Source organism: Anthonomus grandis, chromosome 1, assembly GCF_022605725.1.
Source record: "Anthonomus grandis grandis chromosome 1, icAntGran1.3, whole genome shotgun sequence".
NCBI lineage: Eukaryota > Metazoa > Arthropoda > Insecta > Coleoptera > Curculionidae > Anthonomus > Anthonomus grandis.
The window spans coordinates 49,858,430-49,882,516 of record NC_065546.1 but is presented as its reverse complement, the minus strand read 5'-3'; the positions used below and the strand labels follow the sequence as shown (position 1 = coordinate 49,882,516).

At 29.7% G+C, this 24,087-nt stretch overlaps 1 protein-coding gene across 2 annotated transcripts in view; it reads right to left on the bottom strand.

Moving 5' to 3' along the window:
* LOC126741290 (opioid-binding protein/cell adhesion molecule homolog) overlaps nt 1–24,087 on the bottom strand; it is a 101,180-nt gene that overhangs the window by 44,290 nt on the left and 32,803 nt on the right. The gene's annotated exons all lie outside the window — the stretch shown is intronic.

Below are 24,087 nucleotides of genomic sequence, written 5' to 3'. Positions count from 1 at the left end.
GCTGCAAGAAGGAAGTTTTTGTTTTTATTAGGCGGCTTTTATTTTGACTTAGAAACTTTATTACAATTAAATGTGATTAAGTAAAATCGTTTTATATTTGAAGTTTAATATAATATTCAAGTTATATGAATTTTAACTATTAGTTCTTTAAACTTCTATAAAAAAATAGTGACTAATATAATACATCCCAGTTATTTTTAGCGCTAAATAAATACCGTTCCATCACGAAAACATTCACTAATTATTACAAGAAACTATCAGGATCTAGTTCTTAATCTATTCTTCACGACGAAATTTTCAGTTTAAAAAAATAGCTTAGCAGTCTAAGTCAGTTTTGGCCATTGTTTCTGCTATAGAACAAATTTGATACACGTAAAAAAAGATCGAAATCAGACATTTAAGGACCATAAGCTTAATGGAGTTGGCTTTAATCAATCAAACTGTCTTAAAATATCCTAAAGTTAATAATTTTATGCTAGTGAATTTTCTGGAGTGAAAACGCAAAAAGATTCAGTTGTCTCATATTCAGCATAGGTGAGGGCAGGATTAAAGATTTGGTTTACCAGAGTTTGCACCATATTTGAGGAGGATATCGTAAAGTTACGTAAATGAGTCTATTAGACTGACAGACTAAAGTCCGTCTATCTTAGGTATCGTATCTGATCTCCTTCTAGAGAATGCAAAAGTACAGTAGATTATTTTTAACCCAATATAATGAGCAAATAGAAATGAGTAGCATCACAGAAATAAATCTTTTATCGAAACCTATATAGGGATAAAATATAATTAAATGTGCAAATTTTTGTCAGAAAATCAACATATTGCCAATAAATAAAGAAGATGATTTTCCAACGGGCTAGAAAAGCTCTTTTTGTCATAAATATCTCGATAAATTTAAGTTTACGAAAACTTAGACAGTATAAAGAAGTAATCACTTTAACTTGGGCAAAACCCTTAAATTATGAAACAGGGATGCCCACCATACGTTTAATATATTGCAGCTTTTCGATGTGCAAAGTTTACGGTTAATACACCGGGGAAAACGTAATTTAAAGGGAGAGATTTTTTATTAGTTTTCTCGGCTAAAATAAAAATTTTACATTTGCCTAAGTAAGTAATATCGTGATAAATTTAAGAAATGTAATTTAATATCTACAATTAACATAAAATTTTTCGATGACCGTTGCGATAATGAATAAAATAGGTAAAATAAAACTAATGGCAGAAAAATTCTCGTTTAAGATGGAACTGGAAACTTAATGGCTTAAAGGCTTCTTGCTTGCAAATAGTTCAACATCTTTATCCAAGATCTCTCAAGATCGCTTCTACTAAGGGCTATTGAGATAACTTTTAAACCAATAAAAGTACATTTACTGGATCTAAAAAAATTGAGTGTAAAAACGTGAAAATAAGGATAACCTAAAATTAGTTTACTAATTTTGATATATTTCTTATAAAAAATATTTAATAATTTCTTATAAAATATAAGACGCTTCTTTCATTTTATTTTTTATCTGGAAAATACATATCTCATAACTGAAAGTTTGTTTGCTTAGAAGCCAGTAAAAATATATTTTGGTTTTACTATCCTGCTGTAAATATTTTTCTATCAGTCCTTTTAAACGTTTACTGACCAGAAATAAATAAAAAAATTATTTCTTATCTTTTTGCCTCAGAAATTATAAAATATTTATCTCATCCGTGATTTTAATAGTTCGTTTTTCCAGAAATCTCTAAAATAAGTTGTTTGTATCTTAATATTCCTAACGGCGTTTTGTTTTTTGATTGGGAATCAGTAAAAACATTATTTTCTGGTAATTTCAAACCTTCGTTTATTCAAAAGTTAGTAAAAATGTTTTTCTTTTATTGTCTTGAATATATTTCTCTTAGAAGTGCTTTTGAAAATATATTGAATAAGAATCGATACAATATCATTTTTCGACCTTAAGGGCTTAAAAAATATAAGATATTATTACATAATTAATTATACAGGTTATTTTACCTAGAAGCCTGTAAAAAACTGTTTTCTGAATTTACCGTCTTGGAAAATATGAAATTTATCTTATCCGCGACGTTAATAGTTCGGTGTTCTGAAAGTCGATAAAAAAATTCCCCTATTGTTCTTGTGTAATTTTTTTTGCATTGTTTTTAAAAGTTTATTGACTGTCAATCAGCAAAATATAGTCATTTGACCTTATCGGCTTGATCAACATAAAATACTTATGCTCGTTTTTCAAGAAGTTAGTACAATTTTTTTTTTGTATCCCATTAGTATTTTTAATAGTTCGTGAGTTCAAAAGAAATCGTTTATTGAAATAAGATTTGCTGAAGATTGACCAGGATTCATTTATTCTTTGTTGTGTGACAAATGTCAATTATAATGTTTTCTTATCATTCATGTTAAGTAAATTTGTGTCAAAATTAGTTACTCTCAGCGAGAATTAGTAAAAATGATTTACGTTATCGGTGAATGCTTTGGGAACTATTTTTTGGTTTTAAGAGTTTATCCGGTAAAATTTACCAATAACCGACATCCTAATGATAGAGTATTAAAGAATTTAAAAGAACGATTCGCCCATGCTGAAAGCGTACAGTACAAAAAGCAAACTAGAACAAAAACAGTTTTAAATGAAGAAAACCAATTGGCAATCACCACCATCTCGGTTGTAGAAACACCGGAAATTAGTGTAAGATAAATAAGTAAGAACTTAGAACGATAGAAATTGTCCGTGAGAAAATGTGTCAAGAAAAACAAATATCATCCCTATCATACTTAGTTACATAAAAAATTTACCGAAAATGATTTTGAAAAAAGAATAACTTTTAGTCAATGGGCACAAAATCAAGTAGCAGAAAGCGAGATTCTTTTTTAATTGGCTTCTGATGAATGTACGTTCCACATAAATCGTTTTGTAAACCGACATAACTTTCATTGTTCGACATAACTTACAAAAAATCCCCATCGAGTTTGTGTCAATAATTGATGGAGGATCAATGTTTGGGGTTGAATGGAAATGATTTTGTTATTGGTCCATATTTTTTTTGAAAATCATGTAACCGGAGAAGTTTTTCTAAATTTCTTAAGAGAAGATTCTCCAAGCTTGACCCAGGATCTTTCCGATTTTGTAAGGCATAAGATGTGGCTACAGTTGGATAGTACACCAGGTCACTTTAGTGTAAATATCAGGGAACATATCACACACCAATTAGGTAATAGATGGATTGGAAGTCTAGGTTAGTTATGAAAGTTAACTTTTGTATACACATTTATTACACTTTATACTGGATGGCCTTCCAGGTCACCTGATTTAACGCCTCTGGATTTCTTCTTGTGGGAAAGTTTTAAATTCGAAGTTTATCGTATTGCACCCACAACAAGGGAAGATATGGTGGGGCGCACACAAGAGTCTTTTAGACATATTACGCCTGCTACGCTTCGTTAGGGCTGATTTGTGTTTGGAGCAAAACGGTTGACATTTTCACCAATTTTTGTGCCAGAACTTTTTTTATAATGTTTTTAATTAATGTTGTTAATGTTTTTGGTAAATTCTTGATGTAACTGAACTTGGGAGTGATATTTGTTGTTCTTGTGGTATTTGCCTACGAACGATTTCTGTATTTGTAAGTCCTAATTTGTCTTACTCTTATTTTCGGATTTTCCACAACCGACTTGGTGAATGCCAATTTGATTTCTTCATTTAAAACTGCTTTTGTTCTAGTTTGTATTTTATGCTTAAAAGGTGGAAAAGTCAAATTCTCATTTATATATCCCTATCTTAGTCTGAAAATTAAAAAAGAATGGAAATGAAGTGATATTTTTCAGGTATAATTTGATAAATTAAAAGAGAAAAACACTATTTGCAGGCGATCCAAAGCATATTAAGAAAATGAAACAATGACATAGAAAAAGGTGCAAAAGTCGAATTCTCATATATACATCTCTATCTCGGTCTGAAAATTAGAAAAGTATGGGAATTAAGTGATGTTCTTCGGGGATTTCACAAATTAAAAGAGAAGAACACTATTTGCTGGCGATTTAATCCTTATTAAGAAAATGAAACGATGATATAGAAGAAGTTGGAAAAGTCGAATTCTTATTTATATATCCCTATCTCAGTCTGAAAATTAGACAAGCATGGAAATGAAGTGATGTTTTTCCGGTTTAATTTGACAAATTAAATGAGAAAAACACTATTTGCAGGCGATCCAATCCTTATTTACAAAATGAAACGATGATAAAGTCAAATTCTCATTTATAGGTATAGGCGCGTCAAACGGAGGTATATAATTTATTTATTTATTTATGCAATCTACAGACACAAAGTCCATTAAATGATTACAATTGGTCCTTAATGACTAATAAGCATAGTAAGCACTACATATTACAAAATTAAAAAAAAAAATAGATTCTTTGCCCCCCAGATAACACATTAGGTAACTCAAAAAAAAAAAGTAAAAAGAAAAAAAACTTAAACGTATTCTACATCAGATATATTTTTTTTTAAATTTCCCAAATGGTTCGTAAAATATGTCAATATGAAATAGTAGGTTGGCGGCACTGGATATTCGAAAAATTGGCGCCTTTTTACCTAAATTGGTATTTGTTTTTTTATATAAAAAGTTCCTAAATCTTTATTGTTATGAATATTTACCGTTAAAAGCAGTTTTTCGAGAAGAAATGAACAATCTATATTATTATGAAGGATCTTATGCGTAAACAACAAGCAGGCCACAGTTTTTCTGGAAGTAAGTTTTTTAAAATTAAATTCTGTCAAAAGATTTTCATAAGATATATCCATCAGATACACACCATGTTTTTTAGTACAAATACCGCAAAAACCTTTTTTGAACTTTTTACAACATTTGTTCGTAAACCGAACAGAATGGACACCAAACAATCGAGGCATATTCCAATATGCTGCGAACATAGGCATTATAGAGAGTAGTAATGATCTTTAAATTAGTAAAGTTACAGGCATTACGAATTATAAAACCCAAAATCTTAAATGCCTTATTAACAACCGTGTTAATATGAGCATCGAAATGCAACTTATTGTCGAAAACTACTCCTAAGTCTTTTATTTCTGTTTTACGTTTTAATACATTAGTACCCATTTTATAATTGTAATTAATTGGCACTTTTTTTCTAGTAAAATTTACTGAAATACACTTTTCAACATTAAAAGATAATCTGTTTTGTTTTGCCCAAAGTATTACTCTATTCAGGTCATGCTGAAGGAGTTCGCAGTCCTTAATACTATTAATTGCTCTATAAAATTTAAAATCATCGGCAAACATTTCTTTATGTATATTATAACATTTCTTATGTATATTATAACGAAACTATGTACAATTTGTACAAATAGGACTAACTGTCACAAAGCAACTGCACACAAACATTAAATTGGTTTAATATTAATAGGATAAAAGAAGGAAGAACAATATAAGAAGAAAAAAGAAAAATAACTTTAAAATAATAATCATAGTTCATAAAATGAAACCAATAGAAATTAAAATAAAATTTTTTGAAACAATTAAAAAGAGAAAGGGTAACATAAGGAAGAATTTATCACATCAAAATATATAGTCAGGTTAAACCAGTCAAAAAAATTATTTGTGGAGTTATAAATAATTAGTATAATATCGAGACTACTTCTGCGAGTATTTCCTTATTTAATTAAAAGTAAAAAACCGAGCTTTCTACATTTTTGAGGTTATTGAAACAGGATGGACTGATGACGACATTATTTATTAACGCTCTCCTAACCCTTCTGAACTTTGGTCTATTAATTTATCTATAAGAGCTATAGCTATTGATTATTGCAATTTGCCAAAGATTATATTTCTCACCTTCTAATGGTAATGGTGAAATATGAAAAAGTCGGTTAACTAGTAAATAAAATGCTGCAAATTTTTGGGATACATACTGGTTTGAGTTTGATTCAATATGTTAGGTTTTTTCAAAATAATTTGTTTAATTAGCGTAACAACTCATTAAAAAATTTTAATTTTAGATATTTAGTCATTGATTAAAACGGAAACGCTTCGGGTAATAATTTGAAGATTTTATCTTTTTATTTCTTTATTATAGACATAAATGTCATAATATAGGATGGATTGACTAATTTTATTGTGGACGTGATGTAGACTTAAGATATATATATCGGGTCAGACCTCTAGCCTCTGGATGGAAGTAGTTGCAATAGTAAGTAAGTGTAATGGATGTAGTAATGAAAGTAGATGTGGATGCAGATCGATAACCATATTTGCGTCTACGAGGCATAAGGAAGACGGGCGGAATATGGCAACTTCATTGGCAAAAGAATAGCATTCTTCAATTTTTAGTTTGTAAAGGTGAATTAAAAAAAATATATTAATTTATAATTTTTTTGAATTAGGTTAAGGTAGTTTTGAATAGGCTTTTATCAGAAATAAGAACAAAATATTTACCACTCGAAACAAATAATCATAATACGTCATAGTATGAATTAATAATCATATTGTTTATGTTACCATTCTACATATATATCAACAAATATAAATGATATAACAAGTAAATAATAAACAATAACAACAAAACATAAATCAAAAAAGCATTGAAATTCCAAATGTCGTACGTAGAATGATCAATAATATCGCCCCGCGAGATGATGGTGAAAACGTTAGTGCTTACTGGTTAGCCAATCAGATTTAGAAAATCTGGTTTTTTATTTAATTTACTTCGTTGTCATAATGTTCAGATTAGAGGGACAAACATATTATGAAATAGAGGTTAAAAACAGGAATAATTGTAGATGATTTTATTGATAACTTTGCTTAAAAATTTGTCAATTTTCCGATAATAAATATAAGAAAAGCAAAAGAAACTTAGCTGAAAAGGGTTCTAGCAAGAGGGAACAAAAAAAAATCATATTTACTAGAAATGATTATTACGTAAATGGACTTTTAACTAATCGATTAAAGACTACAATGAAGGAAAGTCTTGACTGTCCTCGAATTGAATTGCCTTTTATATTTCTTTTTCTTTAGCAAGTTTTGAGCACAAGATCTGCATTATAAAGTTAGACAATATTATAACTTAATATTTGACTGATAATATTAATATTACTGAAAAGCTTACATAACATCTATTATTCTTATATATCTGTACTTTTTCACTAGTTAAATTATTATAATAACTTGCCTAAAAACCATCTCCATTCAGTTGCCAAGTTAGTGAATATTTTTTGAAATACATCTTAAAACCGAGATAACCTATTCTAACCGGATTTATCGGTAGTTTATTATACATTTTTGCTGCGTTATAAAAAAAAGATCTCTGACATGGCGCTATGATAAGGTGGAATTAAAATCTCATAATTATTTAATCTCTTCTTTAAGGGAGGCAGTAAAAGTATGGCTTCCTATAAATTTTTATTAAAAATACGGCAAAATGCAAAATTTTGCGGTTAAGATTCTGCATGTCCGGTACAAATAAGATACTTGATTAAATTTTTGAAGTACATAGACAAACCTCACAAAAGTATTTTAAGCTCTTCGAAAACATACCCTGCTTTCCAAATCTAAAGAAAATCCATACACTAAATGACTATAATAAAATTACGACAAAATAAGAGGATCGCATAATTGTTTACGTAGTGACATAAACGTTGTTTGAAAAATGTTCTTAATGTGTTTTTTAAATTTCAATGACCATTCAAATTCACTTTCAAGTTTTTAGCAGAGCTTACATATGCCAATCTCGTATTATCAATATTAAAATCTATATTAGATCACAAAAATTATAATTCTTAATGCTAAAATAATCAGAACATAATATAATTATCGAGAAAAATGATTTAATAGCTATTTGATGAACATAATTTTAAAAGCAAACATGAACTATATAGTATTATAGTATTGAAACCATCATATTTAGGCTTTGTACATAACATATCATAGTTGATATTCTCAAACGCTTTAGAAAAATCAACAACACCAATATACGATGAATATTTTTTTCCCAGGCTCTAACTATTTTAAATGATCTATTAAATGCATAACTTAAATGGATGCGATTAAGTTATATAACTCTGATTAATTTACTCTAAGTAAATTAATATAATGTTTTCGAAAGCAGTTTTTTAATAATAATATAAATTTGCTAGTTAGTCAATAAATGCATTTAAATATAAAAATAATTAATAATAAAATATAATAATTAAAAGAGCTTTCAAATTTAACCAATTTGTTTTAGAAGGGATTGACATACAAATATGTGTATATTTAATGAAATATTGTATAATTTAAGCTTTTAAGGTGTCAATAATCTTAGATGTTGGTGATTAGCACCATTAATATTTAAACAGTATATTTTCCACAGGTAGGATTCTAACCCACGAAGGACCATATATCAGCATACATTTTTAACGATGTACAGAGACTGTCTGTCTCTCATATACATTTTTAGTTTATCTTTTAAACAACGTGAATTTCTATATAAGTTAAAGCATGCAATTATATCTATATTTAAATTTGGTATTGTGAGTACTTTTGAGAACTTTAGTCCTATATCTATCTGTTGCTTAAATATTCGAAAATGTGCTTTATAACAATATTATACTTAGAGATAGGTTCATTAACAAAAATATGGTTTTTTACCAGGGAAGTCCACTGTGTTGAATTTGGGTATTTTTACGTTTTGCAAAGACGATATAAATAGTAACACTTAAGTAGCTATAATTTTCATTCACTGCATTAAAGCTTTTGATAAAGTTGATCACTCTCTACTTATTAAAAAAACTTAGCAAATTTAATTTTGGTTCAGAAGCATATGTATATGTTTTTGAAGTATTATACCTATCATAGGTTAAATCAAGTTAAAATACAGAATAGTTTATCTAATCCATTTATATTAACTTCACAGGTACCATAAGGTAGCAACTTAGACCCTCTTCTCTTTGCTATATTTATTAACGATTTGCCTCACTATGTGAAATTTTCAACAAGCCTGCTATATGATTCTAAGATTTTTCGAGAAAACTCAAATCGTCGTGTGTTGGAAAGCACATTAAATATAAAGACTGCTTTCTTAAAAATAATATTAAATTTTATGTTCCAATAATACATCTAAGAATAAATGACAATAAATAGTTTTCTACTAGTAAGACTGATATAAATAAGATGTAATGTAATCAAGTAATAATTAAGTGTGACAACGACTTCTAAAATTCTTCTATAAAATAAACAAACGATACTTGAAGAACAAATTCCTAGTCTGCAAAGGCTGTGAAGTCTTAAAATTTTATTTAGATATAGTATTTTTATTTGCTTGTTTTATTTTATCTAGGCCTAGTTTTTAATCAGTAGTAAGCACTCTTTTAATGTAATAATATTTATTTTCTGTTTAAAAGGAGTATAAATAAATATATAAATGAATCTCTAAAATACGTATTTATATAGTACTAAAAATTTCATCAAATTTGCTCTATTTGTTTGATCAGGGTTTTTTTTAATAGTTTATTCGAATTGAAACTAATAGACTTCCAGTTTAATGGTTTTTTTTTAATTAAAGGAAGTTACCAAAAGTTCAATAGAACTGAATCAATGTAAGTACATGAATGCGGGTCTCAGATTTTTTTGGATATATTCAATAGCTGATTTTTGCAAAATATACGTGGGCCAAAAAAATTTAAGGCAAATAATTTCAAAATAAAACAAGTTTGTTTCTAATATCTTAAAACAGGAGACTGCAAACCTGTGAATACAACTTTTTTCAATCAACCTATATCAGAATTCCTTGAAAAATATTTAAAGTAATCAAGAATGTTTGAAAAAAGATTTTTCGTTTATAATCTTAATAAGCTGTTATTAATCAAAAACATAATTTGAGAATTAAAATATTTAAAGGCTTTAATTACATTAAGATAATTCTGTATAATTTTCAATTTTATCAAAGAACCAAAATAAATTAAACAAAAATCCTCTATAAGCCAGATAACAAAAGGCTTAGTGAGGCGTAAGCCCAAAAACTAGTGTTGATTTATAGTTTTGAAAATAAATGCGGAGATCCATATAACAATTTATTAACCATTAAAGTGGCGCGAAATTTTTAAATCTGGATCATCGCTAATTGTAAAGCCCTACAGAAATAAATGTTCTGTCAAATACAATCCATAGAACACAAAGCTTATGGATAAAACATGTAATGAAGTCAGCTATATGTTGACACCCCTTCTCGGGCATACAACATGATATATGAACATGCTGTAATTAGCAGAACAACAGTATGTTAATGTATTATTTATGTTTTAATTAATTTATTACATACACTTTGTATGTTAAACAAAGCAGGATGCGGTCGTATTTTCGAGTAAATGGAAATTAGGGCAAAATTTTAAATTAAATTTTGCTTAAAAAATTGCAATAAAAGGTTAATTATTTTAAGAATTTTAACTTTGCCATAAATAATGTATTAGTAGAGCTATAAAAGTTTTCCGTTTGTGAAAATTATGAGTTATTAACGGATATTTAACTTTTTTTTTGTAACTAACAGTTAATATGTTTTTAATAGTATTATTTTTAAGCTAAATACATTTATAATGAATTAAAGAGTCTAGTTGTTCTAACTATTTACTGTAAACCGATTTATTAAAGACAAATAAAAACCTAGTTACTTATGATTCCACTTATATATTATAATAAACACTTACTTTAAGTTAGCAAACAAGTTATATGGTTTATTCAGTTTACTGCTTATATATCTTTTGTCTATGCATAACTTAAATAAAATTTTAAATGTGATATTTCTTTAGGATATAAATTAGAACAGCAGAAAATTATTTGAATTAAAATACACTTTATTCCTAAATAAGCCTGCAGTAGAATTCTTTATAATATGTGAATCAGCAAAAGGTCTTTTAAATTTGAATTAGAAAATAATAATATAAACTAAAAAAAGCTTATATATTCCCTATCAATAAATTTAAAATATTCAATCTAAATCATTTATAAATGAATTTCCTAAAAGTAAAATATTATAGATAGACTTCAGCTAGATTCAGTTTTAATCAGATTTCCTTAAGGTATAATAAATTCAAGACAAGTTCAATAAGTGTTTTATTAAAAAATCGCTATAAATGATATCAGTTTTTTAATTATTCATTTTTAGAAATGCGTACAGTTGTTTTAGCATTTTTAAATATTTGATCATCTTGTTTTATAATTAAAAAAAAACTTTTCCATGTAACTTAGCAAAAACTAAATCAATGTATAGTACAAAAAAAACACAATATATACCAATTATGCACATTTAAAATATCTTTGATTTTAAAAGACATCTTAGAATAAAAAAAAAAGATGCAAATACTTTTTAAATGTTTATTAAATTTTGAAGTAACTGAATTTGAAATTTGTATATCAAAAACAAATGTGGAAATTATTAGTAAAATTTGTCTGTTTTTTTTTGTAAATGCTAATTAATCAAATGGAGTTTTAGATCTAAGGTACTAAGTGATACAACTTAATTTTTGGCTTTTATAAATGCATAACTTAAGTACACACGGCTGACTTTTTTATAATAAAGAGTATTTAATTTTTAAAGAATAAGACTCGAAACCCTAGAAATAAGTTAAACTAATATCAAATTATTTTCCAATATTTAAAATTTTAAATGCGGTATTTTATTTAATTAAATAATAAAAAAACACAATTTTCACAAAAAACATATTCTATACGCAATGCTTCTGCAAAAACAACTTAAAACTGAACTTTTAAAGAAGTGTTCAATAGTGTTTGTAGTATACCTAGTGATCCAAAGACTGTTATGCTAAGTTAAATCATATTATCTTGTTAAGTTTTCATTATATTTGGAATTAATATAGTTGAATTGTTAAACATATGTTTAAATGATGCTTCTTAAATTTACGCTACACTTGGTTCTAAAATATTAAGAGCTTAAAGTAGACAAGTTATTAATTCTCTGTGTGAGTGACAAAACTTTGACGAATATGTCGTCACCCATAATGGTTTTTGTGATAAATATTTCTTATATGATGTAAAGAAAATTTAAAAATAACATGAAATGTCGACAATTTTCATCTGTGGAAGGTCTAGAGAAAATATTCATCTATTTTAATGAGTAAATCATGTCGGCATTTTTTTTCCCTCTAAAATTATCATGTTTTCTTCACTTAAAAGACTTAGATTAAATTACCTATAATTTAAATTGTGTGTTTTCTTTTTTGGGATTATCAATGTATGGTATCCCTTTAATCTGGAAGGTAGACATCAATTTTTCTCTTAAATACATTAAGACGCAATCATTTTACCTTTTAAGGAGATGGCAGCTATAAATATTTTCTTGGTTTTTGTTCCAAAATAGAGTGTCATCTGACACATATTAGTTAAACTTTCCACATTTACTACTGGACCATTATCTTATTCACGTTAATTTTTAATACTTGGAAAGTGTGGGCTTGCAGTGGATGATGTAGCTGATTTATTTGTTGCTGAAAAAGTTTTTTAACCTTTCAGTGGTCGCGCGCGGATTCTCGCTCCATTTTAAAATGTTTTTGGTTATTGACTAAAAGTTACTGCACATCTCGGGCTGCAGTTCTCAGTACCTTAATGAAATAGCATTATTAGTGTACCGCTATACTCGGGAGCGTTCAGTTGTAATGCGTTAGAGAGATATTTATATTTGCCGAGTATCAGTCCGCAGCGACTAGCGGCATGTCGAAAATCGTTTTTAGTAAATAATTATTTTATTTCTAAAAGGTATCTAAATATTGCCTATTTTCGATCTATTTAATAATAGTTTACTTTTGTTTAATCTTTAGAATGGCTTTGTATGAAAAGGAGCAAGACAGACTAGAAAAATTAATGGAGGAATGTTTGGAAAATGACTTTGAAGAAGAATTGCCTTTGGATGAATCTGATGATGAAGAAGAACGCGTCGTCGAAATAGAGGTTTATGATCCTGATAGTGAACAGGATACTTCGGATACTGAAATTAAAGTAAATGAATACAATGAAGGTCCCTTTTTTATAGGCAAAGACAAGACCACAAAGTGGCGAAAGCATTGTCCTTCAAAAACTGTCCGAACACCGGCCGAAAATTTGGTTACGCATTTGCCTGGTCCCAAAGGAGATTTAAAAAATCAAAAATCTCCAATAAAAATATGGCAGCACTTTTTTTCTGACTAGTGATAGTAAATACCATTGTCTAGTATACAAACCAGCATATTGAATCCGTCCGAGGCAATTATTCACGCGAAAGAGATGCTAAACCCACAGATTCTGTTGAATTGCTTGCTTTGATAGATCTCCTTTATTTAGGTGGATTGTTAAAAAGTATGCCATTTAAATGCTGAAGATTTGTGAAAAAACCGATGGCACTGGTGTTTTTAGGCTTACAATGTCCTAACAAAGATTTCGCTTTTTATTAAGACATTTACGTTTTGACGAAATGGAGACACGTGAAACTCGTAGAGCCATAGACAAGTTGCCGCCAATAAGGGCTGTTTTTGATAACTTCGTGCAAAAATGTAAATCTGGATTTACTCCATTTCACTATGTTACTGTGGATGAAAAACTAGAAGCCTTTCGCGGTCGGTGCAGTTTTCTGCAATACATACCAAGCAAACCGAATAAATATGGACTAAAAGTGTTCGCTATGTGTGACTTAAAGGAGTTTTATACATGTAGTATGGGAGTTTATGTGGGTAAACAACCTGAAGGCCCTTTTCAAGCTAGCAACTCTCCAGATGCTGTTGTACAAAGATTGTGTGAAACAATTAGAGGTACTGGTAGGAGTGTAACAACTGATAACTGGTTTACCAGTTACAGCCTTATAGAGAATTTAAAGTAAAATTTTAGACTAACTTTAATAGGAACAGTAAGAAAAAATAAAAGAGAACTTCCGATCGAATTTTCACAACCCATAAATCGTCGAGAAAAATCATCAATGTTTGGATTTAATGAAACCTGTACACTTGTATCCTATATACCCAAGAGGAGTAAAAATGTTTTGCTAATGTCCAGTTAGTCCACACAAGGATGATGCTTTGGATTCTGAAAATGGAAAACCGGAGATCATTACATTGTACAATCAAACTAAAGGAGGGGTCGATACGGTGGATAAGTGTCATATTTTATAGTATGTTAAATGTTGCCGGAATAAATTCATTAGTTGTGTACATAGCTAATGATCCAGATGCAAAAATAAAGCGCAAAGAATTTTTACGTCAACTTTCATTCAAGCTTATTGAAGCTCAACTTAAAGCTCGTGTAGAGATTCCAAATATATCAAAAGTTACCAAACTTAGAATCCACGAGATCCTTGGAACAGAGACTTCAGAAAATCCAGTTGAAAATGTACCAAATCGACGCGGACGTTGAATTTTATGCGACAGAAAGAAAATCGTCCTACCCGATATTTTTGAAAAAAATGCAATGCAGCTGTATGCTTAGAGCATGCTATCACCACATGTCCAGATTGCTTTGAAACAGCTGAGTGGGAAAATTGACCTTTTAGTTTTAGGTTTTTTTAATCTCGTTTATTTTTTTTTCTCTTGTATAATTACTCGCCAATTATGTTAAAATAAAAAACCAACAATTGAAATAAATATTACTAACGTTAAAATGTATTTTTTATTCAAACCAAAAATATTTTTAGTTTTTATTTTAAAAGAAATGATCTTTTTAGCTACAAGTGATTGCTGCGGATTCTGCAGCGACCACTAGTTTTTTGAAAATGGGCGCGACCGCAATGACAGGTTTACAATGAAAAGAATGAATGAAAGGTTAACAATGAAATATTTACGCCCAAGGCCTTATTTGATTCTAAAGAATATCTCACATATTTGTAATCTGTCACTAAGTACAAGTAAAGCAACAAAAAAAAGTTGCTACGCCGAAGTCTTTAAAACGAACAAATTTAACGTTTAAGCAAAAAGAACAGTACAATGAAAATAGAAATAGTAAAAGTGTTTCTGTTGTAAAACTTTTATTGTGCCGCAAGGCATTAAGATTCAGCACTAACATGCAGTTAAATATTATCAAACCAGTCGGACTTATAACAGATTCAATTTCAATTTTTTTAAGAAATCGAAAAAACTATAATATTCTTATGAATAAAAAATTACAATTTTTCTAAAACGAATTAACGAAACCTTTTAAGAGAATCTTCTGTGATATACTATGCTATGTTATTACTATAAAATTCTCACAAATTAAATTTAGTCTAAATACCGATATAAATTTAAAGCTCTGACATTTTACCCAGTAAAATGATTTGATCTCAAAAATCTTTCAGTTGATTTTCTGGAAAGTGAAACGTTATAGCTGGTCTAAAAATAAAATCAGCTTAAATAAAATTCCATTAAGGTAAAAGAAATTCAATATTAAATGATTTATTAGAAATTGCTTTTTTTTTGTTTAGATACAACTGTCTCAATATTGTTACTTGTTTTGTGAAACTGTCCTTATTACTCTATTTTAATTAATGGATCTGGTCAGTCTGCCAAGAAGATTTATGAGCGTGTTTGCTGGACTTTGTATTAAGGTGATACATTTTAATTTGAAAATAAATATTGGTTGTGGTATAATCCACTAGAAACTAAAACAGGATCTTAACAATTTAATTTTTGAAATTATTTTTAAACAAAAAAAAATTAGTCTAAGATATAAATTATAACATTATTATACGGGTATATACTCGAAGTACATGAACACAATTTTTTTTTGAAGGCAATTTATTATGCCTGTTAAACACGAATATTTTTAGGATAGAACAATCGATGGACAGTTTTTTTTTCTGGTTAATGGCTATAAGAACTTCTTTTAATTGCAAATATCCAGGACTGTATATTCAAGATTTAAGTCAAAGTAAATCTGCAGACCAATAAATTAATTCATCTTATCGGTTTTTCTATTCTTATCAGTTATATACAGTACCTTGGTCAAACTGGAACTTAGTATATACTTAATATAAAAGAATCAAAACATATTAATTAATTCTTAGAATATTAAAAGGTTAGTAAACAATAACTTTGTTTGAGTTCAATATGTGCACAGTGGCAAGGGAGGTATTTTGTTTACAAAAAAAATTCGTCGATTCTCTATTGCCAGGTTTACAGACATTTTCATAGTTAGTAGTTTTATAGATATAATGGTGCATATATTTGTTGTTTGGCTAAAAAAATATTATCTTGAGGTTTATTGGCAACTTGGCTTTTCGAGCTAAAGACCGTTTATTTAACTATTTAAATTTTTTATATTGTTTATAACTTCAAAACGACTTCATTTTTACTTTATTCACAAATGTTTGTGTTGAATCGCACTATCGAGTAAATTTATAAGTAATTACCAGTAAAATATTATTAAATTTTAATGCAAAAAACATTTAATATTTATATAAGTATTTTTATTAGTAGTAGTGTCGAAGAAAAATGTCTTTCCTAAAAAAAAAAACAGAATATGCTGTCATATTCAGCGATATTTTTATCTGATGTTCAGCTATAAAATTATTGAAACATTTAAAACTTTTTAGCTGTTTCATAATATAGTTTTTAAGTTACATTATAAAATATTCTTCTATAGTCTTCTGTTTGTTGACGACCTAAAGATATTTCGTATAATAACTAATTGGGATGATTGTTTGCTTCTCTTAAATGATATTATTTCAATCTACAACTGATGCAATATTAATAGGTTTCCTCTGAATATTGAAAAGTGTAAAAAGATGCCCATTTCTTTGCTAAAAAATTAAATTAGCTTCGACTATACATTAAATGGTAAAATTCTTTCGTGATTTGGACGTGACTATTGACAAGAAGCTTAATTTTTGCAATCATATCGATAATATCATAAAGTCAATTTTAAAATCTCTTGGTTTTATTATAAGAGCTACATCAGACTCCACTAGTATATCAAGTAGAATCATCTTATTTACTTTACCCTAATAAAATCGCGATTACTTTTGCGGCCACTCTGGTATCCAAACTATACTGTTCACATTGTTAAACTTAAATTTGTTCAACGCAAATTTCTAAACATATCGCTTTTAAAACTGATGGAATTTATCCTGAATACGATCAGCACTTGTTACTCAGCAGATTCAATATGCTTTCCCTTCATCAGGAAACTATTTGTGCAGGTTTGCTTTTTCTTTTCAAATTGTGTAATGGTCATAATAACTGCCCGGAATTGCTAGCAGCTCTATATTTTGTGTGTATTATTAATACTAGAAGACAAAACATTTTTTACTTACAAACACACAGCACAAATTTAGCAAAGAAAGAGCCTTTATAGAGAGCATGGCTCTTGGTTTAACTTGGTCCATTTGAGTCTGGATGTCGATCTCTTTAATATGTCTTCTCGTCATTTAAAAAAATTGTCAAATAATATCATAAAACTATTTAGTTAATATGTCTCTTATATATATTTTTTTCTTCTTGAACATATTTTATGATTACCTATTAGTTATATTTTTATATATGTATAATTATTATTATTTTTCATGATATATAAATTGTTATTACTTATATTTTGATATATTTTCTTAGTGATTAGGATTAGATTCTTGTTAGACAATAAATATATTTGAATTTGAATCTGAATATTCTAATTCTGGATCATCACTATCAGTTCTAAAACAATTGTCGAGTTAAAATTGTTAGTTAACTCTTGGAGATTAATCCAGCATTAATAAAAGTATGCCGAGATACTTAATTAAACCTTAAGCTGTATTTATTCTCGAGGATTTTCCTTACTAAAGCAATTAAATAAAAAACACGATTTTTTGTATTTGAGCTTTTTTATATGGGGTTTCATTGAAAAAAATATTTTTTTGTTGAATCACCAACATAAGAAAGAAATAAATAAAAAGGGAAAAGAAGCAATTTGAGAACAAAGTTTTCTAAAGCATTTCTTTTAGGCTTAATGCATTTAGTTATTTGAAAAAGTTTTATAAAAAATATCATTTGTTTTTTAGGTTTTAATCGCGAGCTTCATAAAATTATATTTAGCGTATCTACATTTACATAAAAAAGGTTTTTTAGATTTAATAATTCAGCCAAAAAAAAACAATAGCTATAAAAACTTTTAGATGCATCATTCCACCTGCTTGCACTACCTCTATTTGCTTTATATATTAAAGATTTACTGAAAGTTTATAGAAGCCACGCTAAAAAGAAAGCAATATAAAATTAATCAGGTTTTATAGAAAACCAAAGGCGAAACTTTTCATAAAATAATGCGTCTGGCTTAGATAGTTCTAGTTTATTCCTTTGCACCGGCAGGGCGGAATTCTTATTTTCTTCAAGATAAACCATTCAGAATTTAAGAAGTTTCGTGCCAAGAATGCTTATGAATAAAAGTTCGGAATGGGCAAATGAGAGCTTGCAGGTGTTGCGAAAAGTTGCGAGTTTAGTGCATAATAAAATCACGCTTTTATACTGTTAAACTCCAGTTGAGGCCTGAAGTATATAAAATAAAACTCGAGGCGAATTTAATACTAACTCTTCGTTTGGAGTAACCAAAATTCAGATAAAATGCAAATTATGATCAGTAGAAATATAACAACTTTGGTTTAGCGTTAGGTTTGATTTAATGGACTCTTTTTTAATGGACAGCCCAAAAGAGGATGTTATTCTCATTATATTATTTGACTTGAATTTACAAATCTATAAAGAGCTTGATTTACAAACTTGATTACTTTACTGTCTTCTATAAATAGTTAAAACATTAGAATATTTACATTTGACCCATATATGCATGATTGTAAAGTTTCTGCAGTAATTTTTGGTGACCTGTAAAGAGCGTTTGACTATGTCAATTATGAGATTCTATTGTGGAAACTTTAGCGTTATTATTTTAAGGAAGTTAATTTACATTTATAATAATAATTTTTACTGGATCGATGTCAATTACATAGTCATAGTCACAGAAATTCTGAAAGCTTTACCCTCGAAGCTACGTATTATAAATTATTGTTTTTTTATTTTATTAGCTCAAAATTACAGTATGAAACCCTCATTATAATTGTCAAATTGATTTAACGAAGTCTGTTCAGCGCAGATTACCTAAATATTTGGCTTATAGGCTTGATGGTATAAATCCAGCTAGAGGGTGTAACCATCATCAACTTTGGGACTGTTTTAACCTAGTACCATTTCAGTTAAAAGGAAATATCTTCCTAATAAAATACTTACATGAGCTGACTGATTCTTGTGCTTCTCTCTGTCTTTCTTTCCTGATCCTCAGACTTAATAACAGACATTCCCAAGCCTTCTTTATGCCAGCACCTCGCTCTAACATTTTGCTTAGATCACTCCTATATGCAATGTGCTCTTTGTTTAATAAAATCTGTTATTTATGCACTACAAATGTTTTCCCTGTCTATGTGATCGTTAGTGTTTATTATCGCAATCACGATTTTTTTTTCTATGTATAATATGATTATATACTGTATATCAATTTCTTGTTATATTGCAAAAAAGCCCTCATTAGGTACAGTCGAGAATTTAAAAAGGAAAACTGTAGATGCTACTAAAAATAACTTTCTGATTCTGATATCGAAAAATTTACCCTACTACTAATTATCTTTATTATATTTTTATCATTAAATACAAACTATGATTATCAATATTTAAAAAGCAAGAGTGAAATTATAGAAGGTAACTCTGGCAAAACAAAAAAGAATAAGATAATACAATGCACATATTACATGAAACTTTTTTGAAAATCTAAATTAAATTTAAAAAAGTTAATGTATAAATCTCGGATGTAAAATGAGCCCATTTTCATTCCAGCAGCAAGAAAGAGTTAATTAGTCCGGGAGGTGTGTCGTCGCAATTCACTTAAGCCTCAAAATTTGAACATTAGCCGGAAACGTGTTTTGCTAACAAGCTTTAAAATAAAGTTTGATAATCCCCCTGAACTTATATATGTTAAAAATATTTTTGGGGTTCCATGAATAAATGTATGTTATTTATTCAACATACTCGCCTGGTTAAGCTTAGTTACGCCTTGTGAAAAGAATATAAATGATGTAAGCGTGCAAAGACCTAAAACATGAAAGGTCATTCGTCTTCTGTATCTTTTAGTTTATCATCTGGGATCAAAACGGGCTCATTTTTCTTTTAAGTAAATAGGAAATATAAGAAAATTATATGTCTGCTATAGTATTAATTTCAACCAACATGAATGGACTTGTTTAAAAAAAAAGTAAGGCTTAAAAAACAGCTAAAAAAATGCTAAGAATTGTTATCTCAGAAAAGGACTCTTGGAAATATAATTTTTGTCTTCCTCTTTGCATTTTTATAGCGGTTATAGAGATTACTATATTATTACGACTTTATTGAAATTTCAGATGATCAAGCTCATTTACTGTTTATATTTTAATGATCTTTTCACTTAGGCCCTCAATAATGAAATATCGCTTTTTTGTGTAGTTATGAAAACTATTACTATATTTAATAATATTATTAGTTTTAGTATTATTATTTATATTTTTCGCCAAACGGGAAGGACGATCTGAGATATTAAAAGGATATGAAGCTGTGGTAGAGTCCTTTCCATGTTCTTGGACTCGACTCTTTACCTTTATTAACGAATAATACATTTAAACTAAAATTACCTGATATGATTCGAGGTGTGGATAATCGCGTCGACTTTTGCATTAACTTATAGATGCTTTCTTTAAGGTTGAGCAGATTTATGTTTTTGATCAGGCTCTTGGGTATTAGTTTTTGAAGGTGGTAGACAATGGTACAGAGAAAACATCTTGTCGAACTTGCATTGTCTTATTTATTTAATGTAACACGACGTTTCGGTTGGTAAGTATCTCCAACCGTTATCAAGTGTAAACTGACAGCAAACTACTATTCTATAGGCTTATATACTAGATGTGTGCGATGTGGAAATGAAAGTCATCCGTGAAAAGAGTTGGGGGGAGGACACGCCTCTCTCTAGATCCTACACTGTCCTGAGAGTAGAGGCTTCCAGATGTTGGGTACATCGACGCTTGGCTGGCTGAAAATCCCCTGATTCTGTGAAATTAAAACTGCCTCTACGAACTTCCGCCAGTGCTGTTCCTTGTGCAGAATCTTGGCTTCTGACCAGTGGATATTGTGTCCATTATGCCACGCGTGCTCTGCTATTCCGGATTTGGAAACCTCTCCTCTTTGGGTTAGGGGGCGCTTCGTTTCACCTATGTATGATTCACCGCACTCACATGAGATCTGGTAGACGCAATTTGTGGTATCCAACAGGCCATCTGGTTTGGTCTTTGATACCACGCTTCAGATAGTGGTACTAGATCTAAAGGCAGTTCTAATATTGTACTTGCTGGCAATGCGTCGGATTTGTTCCGATGTACCCCCAATGTAAGGTATGGGTAGAAGTCTGGTTGTCGTGGTAGCCTCGTCTCTGATTTGATTTGGACGCGTCCTTTGGATGGTCCTACTTATTAGCTTCTTTGGATATCCATTCTGTTGTAGGTCTTTGTAGATGGTATCCACTTCAGTCTTGAGATCCTCGTCACTTCTACAGATGGTTCGAGCTCTATTGTAGAGGGATCTTATGATGCCTACTTTGGTGGTTGCAGGATGGTTGGACTCATAGTGAAGATACTGGCCTGTGTGTGTTGGTTTTCTATAAACTGAAGTTCGTAGATTTCCACCGACCTTTTTCACGAGGACATTTAGGAAAGGTAGAGCTGAGTCCTTCTCTGTCTCCATCGTGAACTTGATTGTTGGTCTGAAGTTGTTGAGGTGAAGCAGAAAATCCTGAAGTGCTTTTTCCTCTTTGTCCCAGATGATGAAGGTGTCGTCCACATATCGAAGCCAGAGCTTGGGTTTGCAATGGGAGGCATCTATTGCATGTTCCTCGAAGTTTTTCTCTTGGATATTACTTCTGTTGTTGACACAGTAATTTGAATTGTGCGCACGTCTCTCATTTCTTATTATCTTCGTGCGATTCCAATACAATTTGTGTTGCTCATTTGGTTCCGTACTGGTTCCGGCTTATAGTTATAATATGATACCTTGGATGCTGATAAGAGGTTTAGTCAATGTGTTCTTTTTATTTTGTTGATGCAAACGTTTGACATCTTCGGTGACATCGGTGCTGAATGGACTCCATATCTACATCTATCACCTTATACCGTCGGGTCACCTACGACGAACTCTAAACAAATTCTTGCTGGTATTCTTTAATCTTGGATAGCCACCAGAAACCCTTGAGTTTTGGGAAAAATCTGTCCCGAAGTCAACCACTAGTTCGACGCCACTTTATCCACATACTCTTATTGAACCTCATAAACATGCCTTTCATGTAGTGGTTTTCTCATCCAAGCTTGCATTTTTTCCGGTGCCACCATGGGTCGGTAGCACTATGGGTAGCTCCAGCTCTTGTAGTTTAAGTAGTGTTAAGTCGTCTGCTTCACATTATTTACTATTATTATTATTATTATAAGTATTGGTTTTTATTAGAGTATCATCATTTAGAGAGTAATCAGCAACTTTCTGTTTCAATTTTTTATTTTCTGCTCTGTATAAAATGCTTCTCAAGAAAAACACACATACCATCGGTATCTCATTAGCATGTACTGTCTCGAATGATACCGAAGTTCTTCTAAATAAAGAGCTATGTAGCAAAACAACATAAATAAATAAATAAATATGTCTTTATTTGTTGTCAAATGTACTTTACATTACATTTGCCCAAAAAGGCGAAGGTTAGCTAAAGCTACTTTTATCTCTTAACCCTAATAATAATAATTACAAATGTTTTGACAAACAATCAGTAATAAATAAAAAAACCAATTAAATACATTTGTAAATCCGCAGAGAACAAAAAACTAATTGTGGAATTGTTCCTTTAAGAACAAAGTTTTATAATCATTTTTAAAGCGAGATATTGGAATTGAAAATTTAGGTCTAAATTGATAAATTGTTACGGCAATGTAAAAATATCTACGTGAGAAAAGAGCTGTGCTATGGTGTGGCAATGTCAGGGTCTTATGTCTTATATCTCTATCATGAATCGCATTTCTTGGAATTAATTTCTCTAACAGATATTTTGGCTTTTGGTTTTTATAGGGCCGATACATAAATGTAAGAAAATGAAACTTAAAAAGAAATGACACCACTGCCTGATTTTTAGCCACTGCAATCGATAGATATATATGGACACATGATCAAATTTTCTTAAATTACACACAAATCGACAACACGTATTTTGTACACGTTGCAGTTTCTGCTGGGTTATTTTATCAAGACAAGGCTAGTAAGGATAGTAAACGATAAAACAGTAATTTAAAATGGATAACACTAACGATACTGAGAGTTTTTTCTTGTCTTAAAATTTAAAATATGTTATTTATTTCAAAATTGTTATTAGCATAGAACAAGCGCATACGCAAATAGCACCTCTGCAAGACAGCACTAATATGTCCTTGGAATCTTAAAGAAGAATCAATAGTTAAACCTAGAATCTTGATGCTCTTAGCAAAAGCCAGTGGGTTATTATCATATTGAATGTATATATTTTTTTCAACGTTAGCACGACGATTTTTATTGGCAAAAAGTAAAACGTTAGTCTTATTGGCATTAATATTAAGACTGTGTTCCTTCGAGTAGCGCAAGATTAAGCTTAGGTCTCTATTTATACTTTCAGAAGCCTGTTCTATGTCATCTGGATCGAAATAATGAATTAACTGAGTATCGTCAGCGTACTGGTACACCTCAGAGCTCTTTATGACTAAAGGAAGATTCGAAGTATATAGGCAGAATAAAATAGGTTCTAGAATCGATCCTTGAGGAACTCCAGAAATTATGTGTTTCGAATCCGAGTAATTGTTATTGACACGTACCCGTTGAGTACGATTCCAGAGATAGGACTTAAAAAAAAGAAAGAACAACTTCATTGCAACCATAAAACTTTAACTTGGCGACTAACAAGTCCTGATCGATTACATCGAAAGCCTTTGAATAATCTAAGGCAACTAAAATTACGGCCAGTTTTTTATCGAGAGCCCTTATTATGTTGTCTATGATGTTCAAGAGGGTGGTAGCTGTACTGAATTTTTCTCTAAAGCCGGAC